Source organism: Tursiops truncatus, chromosome 8 (assembly GCF_011762595.2).
Source record: "Tursiops truncatus isolate mTurTru1 chromosome 8, mTurTru1.mat.Y, whole genome shotgun sequence".
Taxonomy (NCBI): domain Eukaryota; kingdom Metazoa; phylum Chordata; class Mammalia; order Artiodactyla; family Delphinidae; genus Tursiops; species Tursiops truncatus.
Window position 1 is genome coordinate 77,240,808 of NC_047041.1, and position 22,168 is coordinate 77,262,975.

At 37.3% G+C, this 22,168-nt stretch overlaps 2 protein-coding genes across 7 annotated transcripts in view; one reads left to right on the forward strand and one right to left on the reverse strand.

Moving 5' to 3' along the window:
* The window catches only part of MUC15 (mucin 15, cell surface associated), a 114,718-nt gene extending 108,531 nt beyond the window's left edge, over positions 1 to 6,187 (reverse strand). For 2 of the 6 annotated variants that reach the window (XM_073808720.1, XM_073808719.1), the window contains exon 1: positions 5,996 to 6,177. The gene's annotated coding sequence lies outside the window, so the exon portion shown is untranslated. Of the gene's footprint in view, positions 1 to 5,995 lie in introns of all 6 variants that reach the window. The other 4 variants (XM_033862646.2, XM_073808721.1, XM_073808722.1 and 1 more) reach the window with 4 other exon arrangements.
* Positions 1 to 22,168, forward strand: part of ANO3 (anoctamin 3) — a 137,739-nt gene that overhangs the window by 62,755 nt on the left and 52,816 nt on the right. The gene's annotated exons all lie outside the window — the stretch shown is intronic.

The window sequence follows — 22,168 nt, forward strand, 5'->3', positions numbered from 1 at the left end:
GACATGATAGTACCATACTCTATTCCAAAAGTTTGTTTCCTTTGGATTTTATTAAAACTAGAGTTACTGAGTTCTATTTTCTATATAGTATTTCTTTCTTTCTTCCTCTAGGGAATGCCATGCAAAATCTTTGTCAAGCCAGACACTACTATTTCATTATTTCAAAGACCATTTAGCTTGGGACAAGTTGAAGTACACACACACACACACACACACACACACACACACACGTATTGTACAATATATGGACTACTAAGTAATTTTTTAAAAATAATGTAATATAGGGCTGCTTTCTTCAACCTATTTAAGAAAACATATTCTTTATAAAGATGTAATTTGGAGTATTTATTATGAAAATGATGTTATTGATTATACAGTAAACATACCACTTTAAAGTGAGTCAGTCAGGAACTTCACTTGAAAACATTTTATTAGTTCCTAATCTGAGTTACTTGAATTTGAGGTTAACATCCCTTTTTTCACAGCATGTTTACTTCATGTTACCCTTTTTCCTATTAATCCCAAATAACAGAAAGTCAGAAATACTTTTAGAATTGGGGATTTTTTCATTGCATTCCCTTGTATAAATGAAGAAACTGGTTGTGAGTGTGTGTGGGAAAAAAGTACCTAACTAGATTGTGGCAGAGTTGAAGTTTAAAACCATGGTTCTGACCTCCAACCTGGGCACATCATTCTGCCTCTTAAGTGTGGAGGCACCACAATTCATAGATAGGAGGATATGGGGGAAAGGTTTTGAAATTATATTTATATTGTAATTCTGGTTTCTATCATGAAAAACATGTGAAAAATAATCATCACATTAAGCAGTTGCTTTATCAATATCATAATCATACTGACTTCACAGTGTTCTGCAGACTAAATGAAATGATTTATGTAGAAGTACTCTCAACAATACCTGGCCTAAAGTAAGCAGTTAGTGAATGTTAACTTCCATTTCTTCTTATTAAAATATAATAATATTTCTAAAAATGTCTTACAGTTTATAATATCATCTCATTTGAGCCTCACAACGATCCATTGAGACAAAAAGAGTAGCTCACGTTATCCCCATTTTGCAGATGAAGAAACCGAGGTTCAGAGTGACCAGTAATGGAAGCTAAAAGAAGCAGCACTGAAAGCCAAGTCTACTGACTCCAACCTAATTAGGTGCTAAAATTTAAAGTGTTTTTAATTGAAAAAGGTAAAAAAAAAATGTTAGCCTATTCCTCTTCAAACAATAGAGTCTGAGAACTGATTTTATATTCTTTGAATTGGACCTTAGAGCTTATTTTTCACTAAAAGCCTCCAGGATGACTGAGATAAGAAAAGGAAGGAGGTGCAACTGCTATTATTTATGTCTAACATTAATTGCCATTTCTTAAAAGCTCCCCCAGAAATTTTTACAAATATTTTCAACCTTGATGATTTTTCACTAGGGTCTGAGGATCCTCTAAATTACTCCCTCTGACTATCGTGTGGATTTAAGTACCCCTCTCCTTGCTTAATGATTACTTACACAGTGGTACAACTTAGACTTATCTATAATACATCCTGATATAATATTTTTTCTCCAAAGACTTTTAGCAAGCAGTCTATACCTGTGGATTTCTAAGGTTTAAAAGATACAGTCATTTCCATGCCCTGTGCTTATCACTTAAGAAAGTTCTACTTAAAAAGCAAGCAGGCAGACATACAAGAACATTCATAAGGGCATTATTTATGTGTCTCCAACCTAAACATCCACCAGTAACAGGTTGGATAATAAACTGTTTAATATTTGCACATGAAAAATAAACGAGATTCACAGATGAGTTGCATACAGTAACATGAGTGATTATCACAAATATCATGCAGAGCTTAAAATGCCCGTTGTACTCTATGATTGCATGTTTATAAAGTTCAAAAACTAGAATGTTAAAAGTCAGGAAAGTGGTTACTTGTGGGAAGGAAGGAGACAGTATTCATTGGGTGGGCATGAAAGGGACTTCTGTGTGCTCCTAATAATCTGTTTCTTCACTTGGTAGGGATTATATAGGTATTTGTATTTGTGACAATTCTGTTTATTTATATTTCATTCACTTTTCTGTGGTAATCAAGAAAATTCATTTAGATCCTAAAAATTGTTAACATAATTGGAAAACATATTACTAGTATGCATCTATTACATCAGATGCTTTGCATGTTTTCTCATTTAATTCTTAACAAAAACAATCAAACAATAAGGAAGGGATTATTAATCCTATTTTACAGATAATTAAATGGGACATAAAAAATGTAAATAATGTATTCAAGGACACATAGCTAGTGGCTGAAAGACAGGGTTAGGATTCAGACCTTGGCATTGAGAGCTAGTAATCACTCATCTATGTCACAAAAGTTACAAAGGAATATAGAATTTGGTAATCAGCTGGTTTTTAGAACTCTTCCCACAAATGTTTTCTTAGCACAGAATAATAAAGAATAATGAAATCCTCCAAATTTTATTTTAACCAGAGCAGGTGATAATCCCACATTTTTAAACACTAGAAAAATAGTGACTTCTCCCTTAAGTGCCTCTTAAACATACTAAGTACACTTTTATCCTAATTTAAGAAAATCCCAACAATTGTCTCCATGGTTTCTAGATAAACACTTTTACCATGTAATTTACAGATTAACATTAACAACACAGGAATGATTATCCCCAGGACCTGAAGTTCACCAATATTTCACTAAACTGTTGCTTCACCTAGCACATTTAAAATACAATTCAATTTAGTTTAAAAATTCGTACATGGACCTTTTCAGAAACAGCTCTTTCCTGTGAACTCTGTCAGTTTCATAGCAAACGTTATAACCTTTTTCATTGTCTACTGCCAGTGATCTGATTTGTTTATGCATTGCACTTGGCCACCTGTCTTACTGTTAGGCAGTTTGATTGCTTTCCCTAAACCTAGGCTTTCTGGTTATTTTCTCTTCCTAAAGAAGTGGTTACCAGAGGGGAGCAAAAAACAACCCTTAGCTTTTCATCTAATTTTCTCATAATGTCACATGAGGAACATGGCATAGAGCTTTTGGTCCTTTCCAGTAATGAGAATCCACATACCAAGAGTCAACAAAGTGAGTTTTGTTGTTCCTGTTTCACTTTGCTTGTAACATGGAACCACCAAGGGGATCTTGCTACCCTTTACCCAGCTTTTGATTGTAACTTGAAAACCTAAGGTTTCAACACCCGCAATGAGCCAAGCATTCTGTTACTGCCTGTAATTCATGTCCAGGGAAAAGAGAGAAAGGGAAGAGTGGGATAAGACAGTATGTTGTGAAGGCTCTTTGCCATTTATTCCAAAATTAATACAGTTGTGGGAAAGGCTTTTGTGAATATTGATTCGTTCCTGCTGTCCTAGCTTGGCAGCTGGGGACAACTTTGCTTCTGCTCTCTGGCTTCTAAGAGAGCCAGGTTACACCTCTTACTCAGGTCCATTCATCTTAAAGGGACAGAAGCAGCCAGGAATTGAAGCCATCAGCTATTTAGAACCCCAGCCCTGGATTTTTGCTGGGGCAAGAACTGGCAATTTTGGTTAAGTTGGACCCCATTCTGAATTGAACCAAGCACATTATAAGCAGGGAAGGTTAATGGAAGTGGTACAGAAGCTCCAGAGGACAATAAAAGTACTCTGTATTCTTTACCTTTACCCTTTTCTTGCAGCCTCTTTCCATCTCTAGAGTTGAGATATGTAAACTGTGTGGTATATTTGTGTGTAAAGCTATGCTGGATGATGGATGGCATGCTTCTGTGTTCCCAAGATTCATCAGTCAACCAGGTGCACAGTAGAGACAGAGAGAATGTGGGGATGAAAGAAAGTGAAATTAGAGAGAGAGAGAAAACCAGGAGGACCAGGCAGCATCATTTCTTCTGTTCTTTGCCCCTAGGTGGAAATTCCTAAGAGGACTTTTCAGGATGTAACCTAGGAACAGAGATAAACTCATTACAAACTTGAAAAACTTCTAAGATGAGAATTATTATAAAGGGAACAGAAAGAGAGAGGAGGATTTCCATCCAATTTGTGATACCTGAAACAAAGATTCTAAATCTTTCTGTATATATTGAAATGTTTTTATTGTTTCTAATGTTCAGAAACTTTAAAAATATACTTTCGGAGAGTGTGAGTTTCACTGGTTTTTTAAAAAAAATAATTCGTCTATACAAAGAAAATGAAAACTATTTTCTCCCCTGTCTTTGGTGTTGGCACTAAAAAGTGGTTTCACATTACTACTTTTGTATAGAGGGCTTCAGGAGGTGGTGAGAGGGGAAAAAAAAAACAAACAAAAAAACCCCAGAAACCTGTGGCAATTAAGGAAAGAAAATCCACACTTACTGTGCATAAAATTGTTCCTCCTTAAGTTCGTAAAGTTATTATTCTGCCCAGCCCTCCTGTTGTAACCGAGTCATACCCATTTTATGCCAAGCTTTAAAAATATGGAGGTGCCCTGGTTTCTCTCAGGTAATCAACCCATGCAAGGGAAGAGAAATGCTAGTCATTCTAAACTAAATCAAAATCAGAAATTTTAAATAAAAACATTACTTTAGCTGCACTGAGGGGATAATATAAAAACATGTTTCTGTAGTGAAATAACTAAAGAGTATATTCTGTACTACTTCTCTCTCAGTTGCCTGTGATCATTCTTATAAGTTTCTGGCTAAAAATTAAGATAGATGAGTTTTGTTTGTCTTTGTCATAGGAAACTCAGTCTGACGTGTAGCCAATATCCCAGGTAGAACTTGAGTGTTACACTGAGTGGACTTTCCAATCTTGGACAGTATTTTGCTGTCCCTAGATGAAAGAACCACAGTAAATGAAGACATAAGGAATCATGCTTCTCAAAATGCCTCTTTTATAAGAGGGTTTTGAAAGGGTGTGAAGATTTAACTAGTCAGAAGGTAGGATTATACCTGAGGACCCACATCATTTCACTTTGAGTTTAAAAGAAAGAAACAAATAAAAGGAAAAACGTGACTTTCTTTCAGGAAATAATAAATTTCAAAAGTTTGTGATCATTTTAATTAAAAGACTGAGGAATGCATAAGCCCAGGAAAATAGATAGAATGTCATAGTCCCTGCTAACTTGGGCATTCTCAGTCATAAACTTCAATACTGAAATAATTAGGTAGAAGAGTGTTAAGCTTAGAAAGATTGTGTCTCCAAAAGAAATATTCTGGACCCAAATTTCCAAACATGGGGTTTCCAGCCTTCTCTCGTGTTTCACTATCTGTAGAAGCAGCCTCTATGGATTGATTAGAAAGTGGTAAACAGTAAATCAGCATCCCTTTAATAAGAGAAGCCTTACACAGAACAAACAAAATAAATTTAAGAAACTTAATCCACATCTTTGATCCATGGGATGTCTTTTGCAGCCACTGGCTTAGCCTTTTAGATTTCCGTTGAGAGCTATACATGTACACATACCATGCTAAGTAAAATAATACATAGACACCACTTTGCCAATTTTTAATTAAGAAAATCTTTGGGAAAGATATATAGAAGGTTAATAATTCATTGCATTAGCAGATTGTTTTTCAAAAGCTACCGTATTCTAATACTTTAGCAAGAACCTTTGAACCAAATGCATACTTTAAATCTAAATATTCATTTATATTCACGTAGCCACTTCCACTTTAAACATTTTGAAACTTACTAAGATCTGACTTAAGAAAACACTCTCTTGTAGTCACTTACGTTTTAAGCAAGGTTTTTATTTAACTCTTCAGCTGGTTTCATCATCTAGCAAATTTGGCAATAATTCTTAAAGTTAACTCACTTAGCACAAATGCTCATTTGGAAGGTAATTACTTAATGAAACAACTACCTGTCTTTACAATAGTCTCTGTAGGTACTTGCCAGGCTGTTCTGCCAAAAGTTCAACTTGCTTTGATTCTATTTGGTAAATAAGTAAGAGAGAGAGCGAGAGAGCGAGGGACGAGGGACTAGGGATCCTATGTAATCCAGCACACACTTACCTTCAGGTCTAGGAGGTGTTTACAGACAAGAACTGGAGTATCACAGCTGTTCTGGTTGGAATGAGTCTGTCTTGCATTAGAGAAAGCAGATGGGTTAGGTGTACTGATGTCCCACTGAGCAGGAGGGTGCCAGAGAAACAAAATTAGGTGGGGCTGGTCGTATCTTGCTTGTGTAATAGAGCACCCAAGAACCTGACTGACCTGCTTCTCAGCTGTCAGCATGAAGCTATCACCTCATTCAGGCCTTTAAAAAAAAAAAGAAAAAAAAAAGCCCAACCCTCCAGCTTTCATAGGTTGGGTGCTTTGACTTTCGGGACAGGCTAGTTCTCTTAAGTGTTGGCAAACAAAGGACATACATTTCTTGCCTTAAATGAAAAAAAGAAAAAAAAGAAGGGCAAAGACTTTGGTAATGGTCCTTACTCTATCAGGAATTTCTGACACATGCTGGGTTCCCCCTTCGCAGGTGAGGAAACCAAAATGAGTCAGCCCTGCACCTGTTGCTCATGTGCCAGCCACATACTGTCCTCCTAACACATAAACAAATCTTTCTTTCCCGTGGTGGGGATGCCCTATTTGTGTACTTAATACCTGAATGGAGAAAGTGGTGTCTGCAGTGCACTGAAACTGGATTTATAGAAAGTCACACTGAACACCAAGTGGATTAATGTGCATCGGATCCTTGAGAAAGCTGTGAAATATTAAGTTAGAAATCATCACCAGGACTTTCGGAAGTTTGGGGAGTAACTGGAGTCTGGCTGAGAATGGCCACGTGATCCTGAGTAATCCTGGGAGCCTGCTCAATTAAGTAGTTTCCATCCTGTGTTCTCTTTGCTTTTCCTCTCAATTTAGAAGCCGGAGAGTTTCAGAAGAGCCTGAGTAATGCTTGATTAAATACTAGAGTTGAATAACAACCTGGCATACTTCCTTCACTTCCTTTCACCGCTTATGAAAGGGAGAAGAGTGAAACTGCACTTTCTGGGAGATTCTGCACATCAATATTTGGGGACTGGCGCCAAGGTCTGTTCAGCTCAGTACGCCTGAGGTTCATGCTTAGTTTCTGTTGTGCAAGGAGATAGGTTTCCAACTGCTGAGAGAGAAAATGAAACTTTAGCTAAGGTTCAGCAGCCTCAAATTGAATGCAAAGAATCTGCCCAGTTAATTGGCCCCAAGAAAGAACAAGGTAATTCTATAGTTTCAAACTTTCTGAAGCCCAAAGGCCCTTCAGAGTTTGATTAGAAATTAAGCCAAACCCTAGCAAATATTCACTCAAAAGATATTTAAGCTGTATCTGCACTAGTATGAAGAAAAGCAAGTTCAGTCTAATCAAATAACTGTTTACTGAACAATGGCTTAATAAAAATCAATTGGTTATTTTCAGATTAGCTAGTTACTAGGAAAAAATCCAACTGAATAAATATTTTATGTCTGTACTTAGAGAAATGAACATGACTTAGCAGGATTGGGTGTGCCATACCCTGAGGGATTTTCCTAGATATGCGTGTGAATATCATTACCACTTTCTACTTAAGCATAGTAATTATGGCCTATACCAGGCAAGGAAGTTACAAAGCACTTTTGCTACAACTCTGCTTTCACTGCCACAAGAGTCAACGTTCATCTCCAGTGACCCTCTTTTCTGAAGACCCTAGGTGTGGCCTCAGAATCCTTTTCATTACTGCCCTCCTGACAGCCTTAACCAATTGATTAGAGCGGACCCTAGAGATACACCTTATTTACCTTTCCTGTCATGAGCACATCTGGAAGTAAAGTTGTAAAATGCAAACTATGCATAAATTTAATGCCTCACTTATTACTTAGCTCACTTAGTTGTCATCAGACACCTTTATGGAAGCACCTGAGTTGGAGTTAAAAAGTAATTTCTTGCCAAACAAACAAGTCTTGCCGAGATACATTTCCAGGTATATACCATGATACTGTTCTGGGTAAGACCAATCCCATTTTGGACCTTGTTTCTCCAGAGGAACTCAACAATAACTGATCACCTGACAACTTCATCAGCCGAGCCAGCTGAGATGACACATTATGCAATGGTTACATAATTTTTGTTGTACTTACCTTCTATGGAGGCTTTCATCTGGAACTCTCCAATTGCTTTACACCCATTAATTAAACCTCACAATACATAGTGGAAGAAGAACTACTGCCTCTTTGCCTGAAATGGTGGAACCGCTCACCAGTGGAGTTTCCAGAACATGAAGTCACATTATTGTCTCTGATGGATCTGAAAACAGAACCAGAATGTAGCTTGGCACCATGCCTCAGAGAAAACTGAAATATTGTTCTGGATCCAAAATGGTATCTTATTTTACAAATCCTATAACACCATTTTGGATCCAGATACATAGAGAAGAAAGTGAGGGCACAAGGGTAGGAAAGGACAGTGAAAATGTGCTGGAGAGAATGGATTGAAAATCTGGGTCAAAAGTTAATGGATTGAAAACATCTGGGCCAAGGGATTACTGGAATTGGAGTTTATAGGGAGTGAGCTATAAGAATGGAGGTGATAATTGGAGATTATGGAGGGTTTGGAGTCATTGATCAAAATCATGCCGTGGGAGGACCAGGCATAAGGTAGAGTAGGAGAAAACAGCTCTGAAGATAAACATCAAAGAACTGAGAAGCCTAGATACTAGAAATATTATCTCTGTATGTTGTAATTTCAAAAGTTTATTTTGGGAGTCATGTTGATAAGAGTTACCCTTAGCCAAGAGTTGAAAAACCTTTAGAGAATTTGAGGAAGTGTTCCAAAAGAGTGGTAAATGACTTCCACAAAGAAAGACAGTAGGAAGTAGGGATTGATAATATGAGACTCAAATCTGTGACTCTTTAAGAAGGGAGAGAAAAAGCCATGAAGCAGCAATGAAGACAAGAAATTCACTACCTCATCTTCGACACAAATAGCCATCACCTGAGATTGCCACATAGAAAGTGAGGTTTCAGGAGTGTCCCAGGTTTCAGTTAAGCAAGGAGGTGAGGGAACATAATAGCCTTTGCTATTAATGACTTTGAATAAGAGGGCCTACTTGAAAGCATCTCAAATAGTTGGGAAGGAGTGGGAGAGGATCACAAAGACAACTTCCATTTCCCTAGAACTAGAGGATTAAAATCTGAGTAAAGAATGATCTGGAAATTCTGGTCTTCTTGAAGTAACTGATATGTACACAGTTAAGGGGCAGAATGAATTAGTCCTGAGGGACCCACTTGTGAGTGATGACAGAGGGAAAGGTGTGTGTGTAGAATATGGGGATGGGGGCATCTTGCCAAGATGGGGAGTTCTGGGCTCCCTCTAGACTCCTGCTGATAGACGAGTTCTGAAGGGAAGCCTCTTATTGCTGGCACCTAAAACAATTTTCCAACCCTGCAGTAGCTGACTGCTGGGAAATGATATTGCTCTCTTTAACAAGTACATGATATTCCATTGTGTGGAAGTACCACACAACTGATTCATTCCTGCATGATGGAGTGTTCTGTTATACAAGTTTGCATCTTTTAGAACTCTGGTTTCATTACAGAGTCTAACCTCATTAGATGACTATTGCCCAGTTTATCAACTATGTAATCTATTTTGATATGAACTTAATTAAATGAAGTTACAACTATGCTTAAATACAATAAAATGGCAAAACTGGAAGATTGATAATATTATAACTTATTTTGCCACCTTTAGGAAAAGATCCAAGTGATTTATTAACCCTTTCTAAAAAAAAAAATCAAGGTGGGTAATTAGATAATCTTGTTATTTCTAATTTTTTTTTCTGGTTCGAAAAGTTAGAATAACTAAGTAATAACCTTGTAGCAACAGAGTTTATTTGCTGAGTGCTCTCAGCACTGAGCCATGACTTGGAGAGGGTCAGAGTGAGGAGAGAAGGAGATGCCTAGGCTAGGTCTGTACACTCTGAAGAAGAATCTAGATTGGTTCCTTGGCTCAAAAGCAGGGACAGAAGAAAAATCAAACGCATTCATGACCTGAAGGGGATTTTGGCATCAAGTTCATGGGCAGAAAATAACAATAAGTGGTTTTCTCATCCATTTAGAGGACTATAAACAACATAAACATTTTGTAGAGGACATTGTAGAGGACAATGAAAACACATTGTTTAACTAAGCTGACAGTTCTAGAAGCTCTTAGCTACAGAAAAGGGAAGACATTTTTGTGTTTTATCAGCAGAGAATCCTTATTTGATTTTTAATGGCATTTGTAATCAAAACATTTATTGTAATCTACATTAAAATTCCAATATCCTTCTTTTACAGAAAAAGACTTTCAAGGAGTATGAATGCATTTTATACAAGGTTGAAAAACTTTTTAACGATTGGCTGATCAAAAGGGGTGAAATACCTTTTCCGTAATACATTTTTAATTGATGTAGTATTAAAGTATAAAAATCACGTGGCCAAGCATTTTTTCTTTTCTTTATAAACAATATAATTATATTAACTTAAGAAAGTTAGTTTTTATCATTGCTCAATAACAATTACGTTCAAACATTGAAAAAGAGAATCCTTATCAAAAAACACCTACGGTTGTTGTAAATCCCCTCTTTGAATGAATACTTTAAAGTTTAAACCAGTACAGTATAATCATTTCTTGCACATGGAGCTGTTGTGAGGATTTCATGAGTAAATATGTAAAAAACATTTAGTAGGATTTCTGGCACATATGTGTCTGATGCATGATAGCTATTCATTGGAAGGAAATACACAATTTTGGAATCTCTCTTTAAGAAAAGGATACAAAATTATGAATATAAAAAGAGATACAAAAGTAAATGGAACAATCAAAAATTTACAAACTTTAGAAAGCTTAAAATACTACATGAAATCAAAATCCAGAAAAATAACAGTTTTTAATAACTAGATGCCTGACACATCTCTGTAGTGCTTTTTGTCTTACATTTTTATCGGTATTTTTTATTATCTCTGCATATGATGTTTAAAAAATATTTCATAGAAAGAATAGAGAACTAATTCAGTCTTTCCTCTTCCTCTAACACAGTTAACTGAAAATTTTTTTTATTATTGGCAGTTTTGAAAATCTTACTTCTGCTTCATAATTTATTATTGATAAAGCCATGTGCATTTTTAATATTGTTGGAACTTTGGGGAAATCTCTAGTATGTTTCATATATGACTTGAAGTTTGTGAAATAATTTCCATAAAGTAGTTTCTGGCTCCATATATTTCAGACCTTATTTCTCTTTCGTTATCAGAGCTGGATACCATAGAACATGTGCATCTCATCATATATCCCCTGGCCTGGCACCTGAAAGAGTCAGCAACTGGAGGAGTTTCCTCAGAATCCATTGCTACATTAGGATAATTAGCAATAACTGAACAACACTTGGAACTGCCTGCAAATCACATAAACATATCTCACTAAGCCCAAACTAAATGTATCCCTGACTCAACATTCCATTAGTCAACTGTCAAAAACACCCGGCCACTCCAGCACCCAATATTTGGAAAAGTCAGAGATTCTGGCTATGTCTAGAGGAAGCTTTTAGACACATCAAAATTGTAAATATAAGCAATTTAATTATCCTGGGACTGAGTATTTGCTTGAATTGTGGACCAAGACGCATCATGCTTACCTCTGCATGTCCGTCTTCACAAATTCAGATATAGTGGTCTAATAAAGGGAAAAAATGGTCTTTTCAGACAATTAAGTTATAAGCATGTGTCAGTATTTTATTAGCGTTTTACTGCAAACGAAAGTTCTGTAAAAGACCAATGCAAAGATTTTGGTCTTGGTAGACACATATAAGAAAAGAGAATGGTTAGTAATAATTTTTAGACTCCAAACAAAACAAAAATGGGTCAGATCAAACGACTGTAGATTTTTTTTTAACATCTTTATTGGAATATAATTGCTTTACAATGTTGTGTTAGTTTCTGCTGTATAACAACGTGAATCAGCTATACGTGTACATATATCCCCATATCCCCTCCCTCTTAAGTCTCCCTCCTACTCTCCCTATCCCACCCCTCTAGGTGGTCACAAAGCACCGAGCTGATCTCCCTGTGCGGTGCAGCTACTTCCCACTAGGTATCTATTTTACATTTGATAGTGTATATATGTCAGTGTTCCTCTCTCACTTCATCCCAGCTTACCCTTCCCCCTCCCCATGTCCTCGAGTCCATTCTCTATATCTGTGTCTTTGTTCTTGTCCTTCCCCTAGATTTGTCAGAACCATTTTTTTTTTTTTTTAGATTCCATACATATGTGTTAGCATACGGTATTTGTTTTTCTCTTTCTGACTTACTTCACTCTGCATGACAGAATCGAGGTCCATCCACCTCACTACAAATAACTCAATTTTGTTTCTTTTTATGGCTGAGTAATATTCCATTGTATATATGTGCCACATCTTCTTTATCCATTCATCTGTCGATGGACACTTACGTTGCTTCCATGTCCTGGCTATTGTAAATAGTGCTGCAATGAACATAGTGGTATATGACTCTTTTGAATTATGGTTGTCTCAGGGTATGTACCCAGTAGTGGGATTGCTGGGTCGTATGGTAGTTGTATTTTTAGTTTTTTAAGGAACCTCCATACTGTTCTCCATAGTGGCTGTATCAATTCACATTCCCACCAACAGTGCAAGAGGGTTCCCTTTTCTCCACACCCTCTCCAGCGTTTACTGTTTATAGATTTTTTGATAATGACCATTCTGACTGGTGTGAGGTGATACCTCATTGCAGTTTTGATTTGCATTTCTTTAATGATTAGTGATGTTGAGCATCCTTTCATGTGTTTGTTGGCAATCTGTATATCTTCTTTGGAGAAATATCTATTTAGGTCTTCCGCCCATTTTTGGACTGGGTTGTTTATTTGATATTAGGCTGCATGAGCTGCTTGTAAATTTTGGAGATTAATCCTTTGTCAATTGCTTGTTTGCGAATATTTTCTCCCATTCTGAGGGTTTTCTTTTCATCTTCTTTATGGTTTCCTTTACTGTGCAAAAACTTTTAAGTTTCATTAGGTCTCATTTGTTTATTTTTCTTTTTATTTCCATTTCTCTAGGAGGTGGGTCAAAAAGGATCTTGCTGTGATTTATGTCACAGAGTGTTCTGCCCATGTTTCCTCTAAGAATTTGATAGTGTCTGGCCATACATTTAGGTCTTTAATCCATTTTGAGATTATATTTGTGTATGGTGTTAGGGAGTGTTCTAATTTCATTCTTTTACATGTAGCTGTCCAGTTTTCCCAGTACCACTTATTGAAGAGGCTGTCTTTTCTCCATTGTATATTCTTGCCTCCTTATCAAAGATAAGGTAACCATATGTGCATGGGTTTATCTCTGGGCTTTCCATCCTGTTCCATTTACCTATATTTCTGTTTTTGTGCCAGAACCATACTGTCTTGATTACTGTAGCTTTGTAATATAGTCTGAAGTCAGGGAGCCTGATTCCTCCAATGCAGTTTTTCTTTCTCAAAATTGCTTTGGATATTAGAGATCTTTTGTGTTGCCATACAAATTGTGAAGTTTTTTGTTCTACTTCTGTGAAAAATGCCATTGGTATTTTGATAGGGATTGCATTGAATCTGTAGATTGCTTTGGGGAGTATAGTCATTTTCACAGTATTGATTCTTCCAATCCAAGAACATGGTGTATCTCTCCATCTGTTTGTATCACCTTTAATTTCTTTCATCGGTGTCTTACAGTTTTCAGCATACAGGCCTTTTGTCTCCTTAGGTAGGTTTATTCCTAGGTATTTTATTCTTTTTGTTTCAATGGTAAATGGAAGAGGAGTGTTTCCTTAATTTCTCCTTCAGATTTTTCATCATTAGTGTATAGGAATGCAAGAGATTTCTGTACATTAATTTTGTATCTTGGTACTTTACCAGATTCATTGATTAGCTCTAGTAGTTTTCTGGTAGCCTCTTTAGGATTCTCTATGTATGGTATCATGTCATCTGCAAACAGTGACAGGTTTACTTCTTCTTTTCTGATTTGCATTCCTTTTATTTCTTTTTCTTCTGTGATTGCTGCAGCTAAAACTTCCAAAACTATGTTGAATAATAGTGGTGAGAGTAGGCAACCTTGTCTTGTTCCTGATCTTAGAGGAAATGGTTTCAGTTTTTCAACATTGAGAACGATGTTGGCTGTGGGTTTGACATATATGGCCTTTATTATGCTGAGGTAGGTTCCCTCTATGCCTACTTTCTGGAGGGTTTTTTATCATAAATGGGTGTTGAATTTTGTCAGAAGCTTTTCCTGCATCTAATGAGATGATCATATGGTTTTTCTCCTTCAATTTGTTAACATGGTGTATCACATTGATTGATTTGCGTATATTGAAGAATCCTTGCATTCCTGGGATAAACCCCACTTGATCATAGTGTATGATCCTTTTAATGTGCTGTTGGATTCTGTTTGCTAACATTTGTTGAGGATTTTTGCATCTATATTCATCAGTGATATTGGCCTGTAGTTTTCATCTTTTGTAACATCTTTGTCTGGTTTTGTTATCAGAGTGATGGTGGCCTTATAGAATGAGTTTGGGAGTGTTTCTTCCTCTGCTATACTTTGGAAGAGTTTGAGAAGGATAGGTGTTAGCTCTTCTCTGAATGTTTGATAGAATTCTCCTGTGAAGCCATCTGGTCCTGAGCTTTTGTTTGCTGGAAGATTTTTCAACACAGTTTCAATTGCAGTGCTTGTGATTGGTCTGTTTATGTTTTCTATATCTTCCTGTTTCAGTCTTAGAGGGTTGTGCTTTTCTAAGAATTTGTCCATCTCTTCCAGGTTGTCCATTTTATTGGCATATAGTTACTTGTAGTAATCTCTCAAGATCCTTCATATTTCTGCAGTGTCAGTTGTTACTGCTTCTTTTTCATTTCTAACTCTGTTGATTTGCGTCTTCTCCCTTTTTTTCTTGGTGAATCCGGCTCATGGTTTATCAATTTGTTTATCTTCTCAAAGAAACAGCTGTTAGTTTTATTGATTTTTGCTGTGGTTTCCTTCATTTCTTTTTCATTTATTTCTGATCTGATCTTTATGATTTCTTTCCTTCTGTGAACTTTGGGGATTTTTGTTCTTCTTTCTCTAATTGCTTTAGGTGTGAGGTTAGGTTATTTATTTGAGATTTTTGTTTCTTGAGGTAGGATTGTATTGCTATAAACTTCCCTCTTAGAACTGCTTTTGCTGCACCCCGTTGGTTTTGGGTCATTGTGTTTACTTTGTCATACTTTTCAACATATTTTTTGATTTCCTCTTTGATTTCTTCAGTGATTTCTTGGTTATTTAGTGGCGCATTGTTTAGCCTCCATGTGTTTGTATTTTTTACAGATCTTTTCCTGTAATTGATATCTAGTCTTATGGCGTTGTGGTCGGGAAAGGTACTTGACATGATTTCAATTTTCTTAAAGTTACCAAGGCTTGATTTGTGACCCAAGATATGATGTATCCTGAAGAATGTTCCATTAGACTTGAAAAGAATGTGTATTCTTTCATTTTTGGGTGGAATGTCTTTTAAATATCCATTAAGTCCATCTTGTCTAATATGTCATTTAAAGCTTGTGTTTCCTTATTTATTTTCATTTTGGATGATCTGTCGATTGGTGAAAGTGGGGTGTTAAAGTCCCCTACTATGATTGTTTTACTGTCGATTTCCCTTTTTATGGTTATTAGCATTTGCCTTATATATTGAGGTGCTCCTATGTTGGGTGCATAAATATTTACAATTGTTATATCTTCTTGGATTGTTCCCTTGATCATTATGTAGTGTCCTAATTTGTCTCTTGTAATAGTCTTTATTTTAAAGTCTATTTTGTCTGATATGAGTATTGCTACTTCAGCTTTCTTTTGATTTCCATTTGCATGGAATATCTTTTCCCATCTCTTCACTTTTAGTCTGTATGTGTCCCTATGTCTGAAGTGTGTCTCTTGTAGACAGCATATATATGGGTCTTGTTTTTGTATCTATTCAGCCAGTCTATGTCTTATGGTTGGAATATTTAATCCATTTACATTTAAGGTAATTATTGATTTGTATGTTCCTATTACCATTTTCTTAATTGTTTTCCATTTGTTTTTTTTTTTAAACATCTTTATTGGAGTATAATTGCTTTACAATGGTATATTAGTTTCAGCTTCACAACAAAATGAATCAGTTATATATATACATATATTCCCATATCTCTTCCCGCTTGCGTCTCCCTCCCTCCCACCCTCCCTATCCCACCCCTCCAGGCAGTCACAAAGCACCGAGCTGATCTCCCTGTGCTATGCGGCTGCTTCCCACTAGCTATCTACCTTACGTTTGGTAGTGTATATGTGTCCATGCCTCTTTATCGCTTTGTCACCGTTTACCCTTCCCCCTCCCCATAGTCTCAAGTCCATTCTCTAGTAAGTCTGTGTCTTTATTCCAGTTTCACCCCTAGGTTTTTCATGACTTTTTTTTTTTTTTAATTCCATATATATGTGTTAGCATACGGTATTTCTCTCTCTCTTTCTGACTTACTTCACTCTGTATGACAGACTCTAGGTCTATCCATCTCATTACAAATAGCTCAATTTCGTCTCTTTTTATGGCTGAGTAATATTCCATTTTATATATGTGCCACATCTTCTTTATCCATTCATCCGATGATGGACACTTAGGTTGTTTCCATCTCTGGGCTATTGTAAATAGAGCTGCAATGAACATTTTGGTACATGACTCTTTTTGAATTATGGTTTTCTCAGGGTATATGCCCAGTAGTGGGATTGCTGGGTCATATGGTAGTTCTATTTGTAGCTTTTTAAGGAACCTCCATACTGTTCTCCACAGTGGCTGTATCAATTTACATTCCCACCAACAGTGTAAGAGGGTTCCCTTTTCTCCACACCCTCTCCAGCATTTATTGTTTCTAGATTTTTTGATGATGGCCATTCTGACTGGTGTGAGATGATATCTCATTGTAGTTTTGATTTGCATTTCTCTAATGATTAGTGATGTTGAGCATTCTTTCATGTGTTTGTTGGCACTCTGTATATCTTCTTTGGAGAAATGTCTATTTAGGTCTTCTGCCCATTTTTGGACTGGGTTGTTTGTTTTTCTGTTATTAAGCTGCATGAGCTGCTTATAAATTTTGGAGATTAATCCTTTGTCAGTTGCTTCATTTGCAAATATTTTCTCCCATTCTGAGGGTTGTCTTTTGGTCTTCTTTATGGTTTCCTTTGCTGCGCAAAAGCTTTTAAGTTTCATTAGGTCCCATTTGTTTACTTTTGTTTTTATTTCCATTTCTCTAGGAGGTGGGTCAAAAAGGACCTTGCTGTGATTTATGTCATAGAGTGTTCTGCCTATGTTTTCCTCTAAGAGTTTGATAGTTTCTGGCCTTACATTTAGGTCTTTAATCCATTTTGAGCTTATGTTTGTGTATGGTGTTAGGGAGTGATCTAATCTCATACTTTTACATGTAGCTGTCCAGTTTTCCCAGCACCACTTATTGAATAGGCTGTCCTTTCTCCACTGTACATTTCTGCCTCCTTTGTCAAAGATAAGGTGACCATATGTGCGTGGGTTTATCTCTGGGCTTTCTATCCTGTTCCATTGATCTATCTTTCTGTTTTTGTGCCAGTACCATACCGTCTTGATAACTGTAGCTTTGTAGTATAGTCTGAAGTCAGGGAGCCTGATTCCTCCAGTTCCTTCTTTCGTTCTCAAGATTGCTTTGGCTATTCGGGGTCTTTTGTGTTTCCATACAAATTGCAAAATTTTTTGTTCTAGTTCTGTGAAAAATGCCAGTGGTAGTTTGATAGGGATTGCATTGATTCTATAGATTGCTTTGGGTAGTAGAGTCATTTTCACAATGTTGATTCTTCCAATCCAAGAACATGGTATATCTCTCCATCTATTTGTATCATCTTTAATTTCTTTCATCAGTGTCTTATAATTTTCTGCATACAGATCTTTTGTCTCCTTAGGTAGGTTTATTCCTAGATATTTTATTCTTTTTGTTGCAATGGTAACTGGGAGTGTTTTCTTGATTTCACTTTCAGATTTTTCATCATTAGTATATAGGAATGCCAGAGATTTCTGTGCATTCATTTTGTATCCTGCCACTTTACCAAATTCATTGATTAGCTCTAGTAGTTTTCTGGTAGCATCTTTAGGATTCTCTATGTATAGGATCATGTCATCTGCAAACAGTGACAGCTTTACTTCTTCTTTTCCGATTTGGATTCCTTTTATTTCCTTTTCTTCTCTGATTGCTGTGGCTAAAACTTCCAAAACTATGTTGAATAAGGGTGGTGAGAGTGGGCAACCTTGTCTTGTTCCTGATCTTAGTGGAAATGCTTTCAGTTTTTCACCATTGAGGATGATGTTTGCTGTGGGCTTGTCATATATGGCCTTTATTATGTTGAGGAAAGTTCCCTCTATGCCTACTTTCTGCAGGGTTTTTATCATAAATGGGTGTTGAATTTTGTCAAAAGCTTTCTCTGCATCTATTGAGATGATCATATGGTTTTTCTCCTTCAGTTTGTTAATATGGTTTATCACATTGATAGATTTGCGTATATTGAAGAATCCTTGCATTCCTGGAATAAACCCCACTTGATCATGGTGTATGATCCTTTTAATGTGCTGTTGGATTCTGTTTGCTAGTATTTTGTTGAGGATTTTTGCATCTATGTTCATCAGTGATATTGGCCTGTAGTTTTCTTGATTTGTGACATCCTTGTCTGGTTTTGGTATCAAGGTGATGGTGGCCTCGTAGAAGGAATTTGGGAGTGTTCCTCCCTCTGCTATATTTTGGAAGAGTTTGAGAAGGATAGGTGTTAGCTCTTCTCTAAATGTTTGATAGAATTCGCCTGTGAAGCCATCTGGTCCTGGGCTTTTCTTTGTTGGTAGATTTTTAATCACAGTTTCAATTTCAGTGCTTGTGATTGGTCTGTTCGTATTTTCTATTTCTTCCTGATTCAGTCTTGGCAGGTTGTGCATTTCTAAGAATTTGTCCATTTCTTCCAGATTGTCCATTTTATTGGCATAGAGTTGCTTGTAGTAATCTCTCATGATCTCTTTTATTTCTGCAGTGTCAGTTGTCACCTCTCCTTTTTCATTTCTAATTCTATTGATTTGAGTCTTCTCCCTTTTTTTCTTGATCAGTCTGGCTAGTGGTTTATCTATTTTGTTTATCTTCTCAAAGAACCAGCTTTTAGTTTTATTGATCTTTGCTATTGTTTCCTTCATTTCTTTTTCATTTATTTCTGATCTGATTTTTATGATTTCTTTCCTTCTGCTAGCTTTGGGGTTTTTTTGTTCTTCTTTCTCTAATTGCTTGAGGTGCAAGGTTAGGTTGTTTATTCGAGATGTTTCCTGCTTCTTAAGGTGGGCTTGTATTGCTATAAACTTCCCCCTTAGAACTGCTTTTGCTGCATCCCACAGGTTTTGGGTCGTTGTGTCTCCATTGTCATTTGTTTCTAGGTATTTTTTGATTTCCTCTTTGATTTCTTCAGTGATCACTTCATTATTAAGTAGTGTATTGTTTAGCCTCCATGTGTTTGTATTTTTTACAGATCTTTTCCTGTAATTGATATCTAGTCTCATGGCGTTGTGGTCAGAAAAGATACTTGATACAATTTCAATTTTCTTAAATTTACCAAGGCTTGATTTGTGACCCAAGATATGATCTATCCTGGAGAATGTTCCATGAGCACTTGAGAAAAATGTGTATTCTGTTGTTTTTGGATGGAGTGTCCTATAAATATCAATTAACTCCATCTCGTTTAATGTATCATTTAAAGCTTGTGTTTCCCTATTTATTTTCATTTTGGATGATCTGTCCATTGGTGAAAGTGGGATGTTAAAGTCCCCTACTATGAATGTGTTACTGTTGATTTCCCCTTTTATGGTTGTCAGTATTTGCCTTATGTATTGAGGTGCACCTCTGTTGGGTGCATAAATATTTACAATTGTTATATATTCCTCTTGGATCGATCCCTTGATCATTATGTAGTGTCCTTCTTTGTCTCTTCTAATAGTCTTTGTTTTAAAGTCTATTTTGTCTGATATGAGAATTGCTACTCCAGCTTTCTTTTGGTTTCCATTTGCATGAAATACCTTTTTCCATCCCCTTACTTTCAGTCTGTATGTGTCTCTAGGTCTGAAGTGGGTCTCTTGTAGACAGCAAATATATGGGTCTTGTTTTTGTATCCATTCAGCCAATCTGTGTCTTTTGGTGGGAGCATTTAATCCATTTACATTTAAGGTAATTATCGATATGTGTGTTCCTATTCCCATTTTCTTAATTGTTTTAGGTTCGTTATTGTAGGTCCTTTCCTTCTTTTGTGTTTCTTGCCTAGAGAAGTTCCTTTAGCAGTTGTTGTAGAGCTGGTTTGGTGGTGCTGAAGTCTCTCAGCTTTTGCTTGTCTGTAAAGGTTTTAATTTCTCCATCAAATCTGAATGAGATCCTTGCTGGGTAGAGTAATCTTGGTTGCAGGTTTTTCTCCTTCAACACGTTCAATATGTCCTGCCACTCCCTTCTGGCTTGCAGAGTTTCTGCTGAAAGATCAGCTGTTAACCTTATGGGGATTCCCTTGTGTGTTATTTGTTGTTTTTCCCTTGCTGCTTTTAATATGTTTTCTTTGTATTTAATTTTTGACAGTTTGATTAATATGTGTCTTGGCGTATTTCTCCTTGGATTTATCCTGTATGGGACTCTCTGTGCTTCCTGGACTTGATTAACTATTTCCTTTCCCATATTAGGTAAGTTTTCAACTATAATCTCTTCAAATATTTTCTCAGTCCCTTTCTTTTTCTCTTCTTCTTCTGAAACCCCTATAATTCAAATGTTGGTGCGTTTAATGTTGTCCCAGAGGTCTCTGAGACTGTCCTCAGTTCTTTTCATTCTTTTTTCTTTATTCTGCTCTGCAGTAGTTATTTCCACTATTTTATCTTCCAGGTCACTTATCCGTTCTTCTGCCTCAGTTATTCTGCTATTGATCCCATCTAGAGTACTTTTAATTTCATTTATTGTGTTGTTCATCGTTGCTTGTTTCATCTTTAGTTCTTCTAGGTCCTTGTGAACTGATTCTTGCATTTTGTCCATTCTATTGTGCATTCTATCTCCAAGATTTTGGATTAACCTTACTATCATTATTCTGAATTCTTTTTCAGGTAGACTGCCTATTTCCTCTTCATTTGTTAGGTCTGGTGGGTTTTTATCTTGCTCCTTCATCTGCTGTGTGTTTTTCTGTCTTTTCATTTTGCTTATCTTACTGTGTTTGGGGTCTCCTTTTTTGCAGGCTGAAGGTTCGTAGTTCCTGTTGTTTTTTGTGTCTGTCCCCAGTGGCTAAGGTTGGTTCAGTGGGTTGTGTAGGCTTCCTGGTGGAGGGTACTAGTGCCTGTGTTCTGGTGGATGAGGCTGGATCTTGTCTTTCTGGTGGGCAGGTCCACATCTGGTGGTGTGTTTTGGGGTGTCTGTAGACTTATTATGATTTTGGGCAGCCTCTCTGCTAATGGGTGGGGTTGTGTTCCTGTCCTGCTAGTTGTTTGGCATAGGATGTCCAGCACTGTAGCTTGCTGGTCGTTGAGTGAAGCTGGGTGCTGGCGTTGAGATGGAGATCTCTCGGAGATTTTTGCTGTTTGATATTATGTGCAGCTGGGAGGCTTCTTGTGGACCAGTGTCCTGAAGTTGGCTCTCCCACCTCAGAGGCACAGCACTGACTCCTGGCTGCAGCACCAAGAGCCTTTCATCCACAGGGCTCCTTAATTTGGGATGATTCGTTTTCTATTCAGGTATTCCACAGATGCAGGGTATATCAAGTTGATTGTGGAGCTTTAATCCGCTGCTTCTGAGGCTGCTGGGAGAGATTTCCCTTTCTCTTCTTTGTTCTCACAGTTCCCAGGGGCTCAGCTTTGGATTTGGCCCCGCCCATGCGTGTAGGTCGCCGGAGGGCGTCTGTTCTTTGCTCAGACAGGACGGGGTTAAAGGAGCCGCTGATTCAGAGGCTCTGGCTCACCCAGGCCGGGGGGTAGGGAGGGTCACGGAGTGCGGGGCGGGCCTGCAGCGGCAGAGGCCGGCGTGACGTTGCAGCCTGAGGTGTGCCGTGCGTTCTCCCGGGGGAGCCGTCCCTGGATCCCGGGACCCTGGCAGTGGCGGGCTGCACAGGCTCCCCGGAAGGGCGTGTGGCTAGTGACCTGCGTTCGCACACAGGCCTCCTG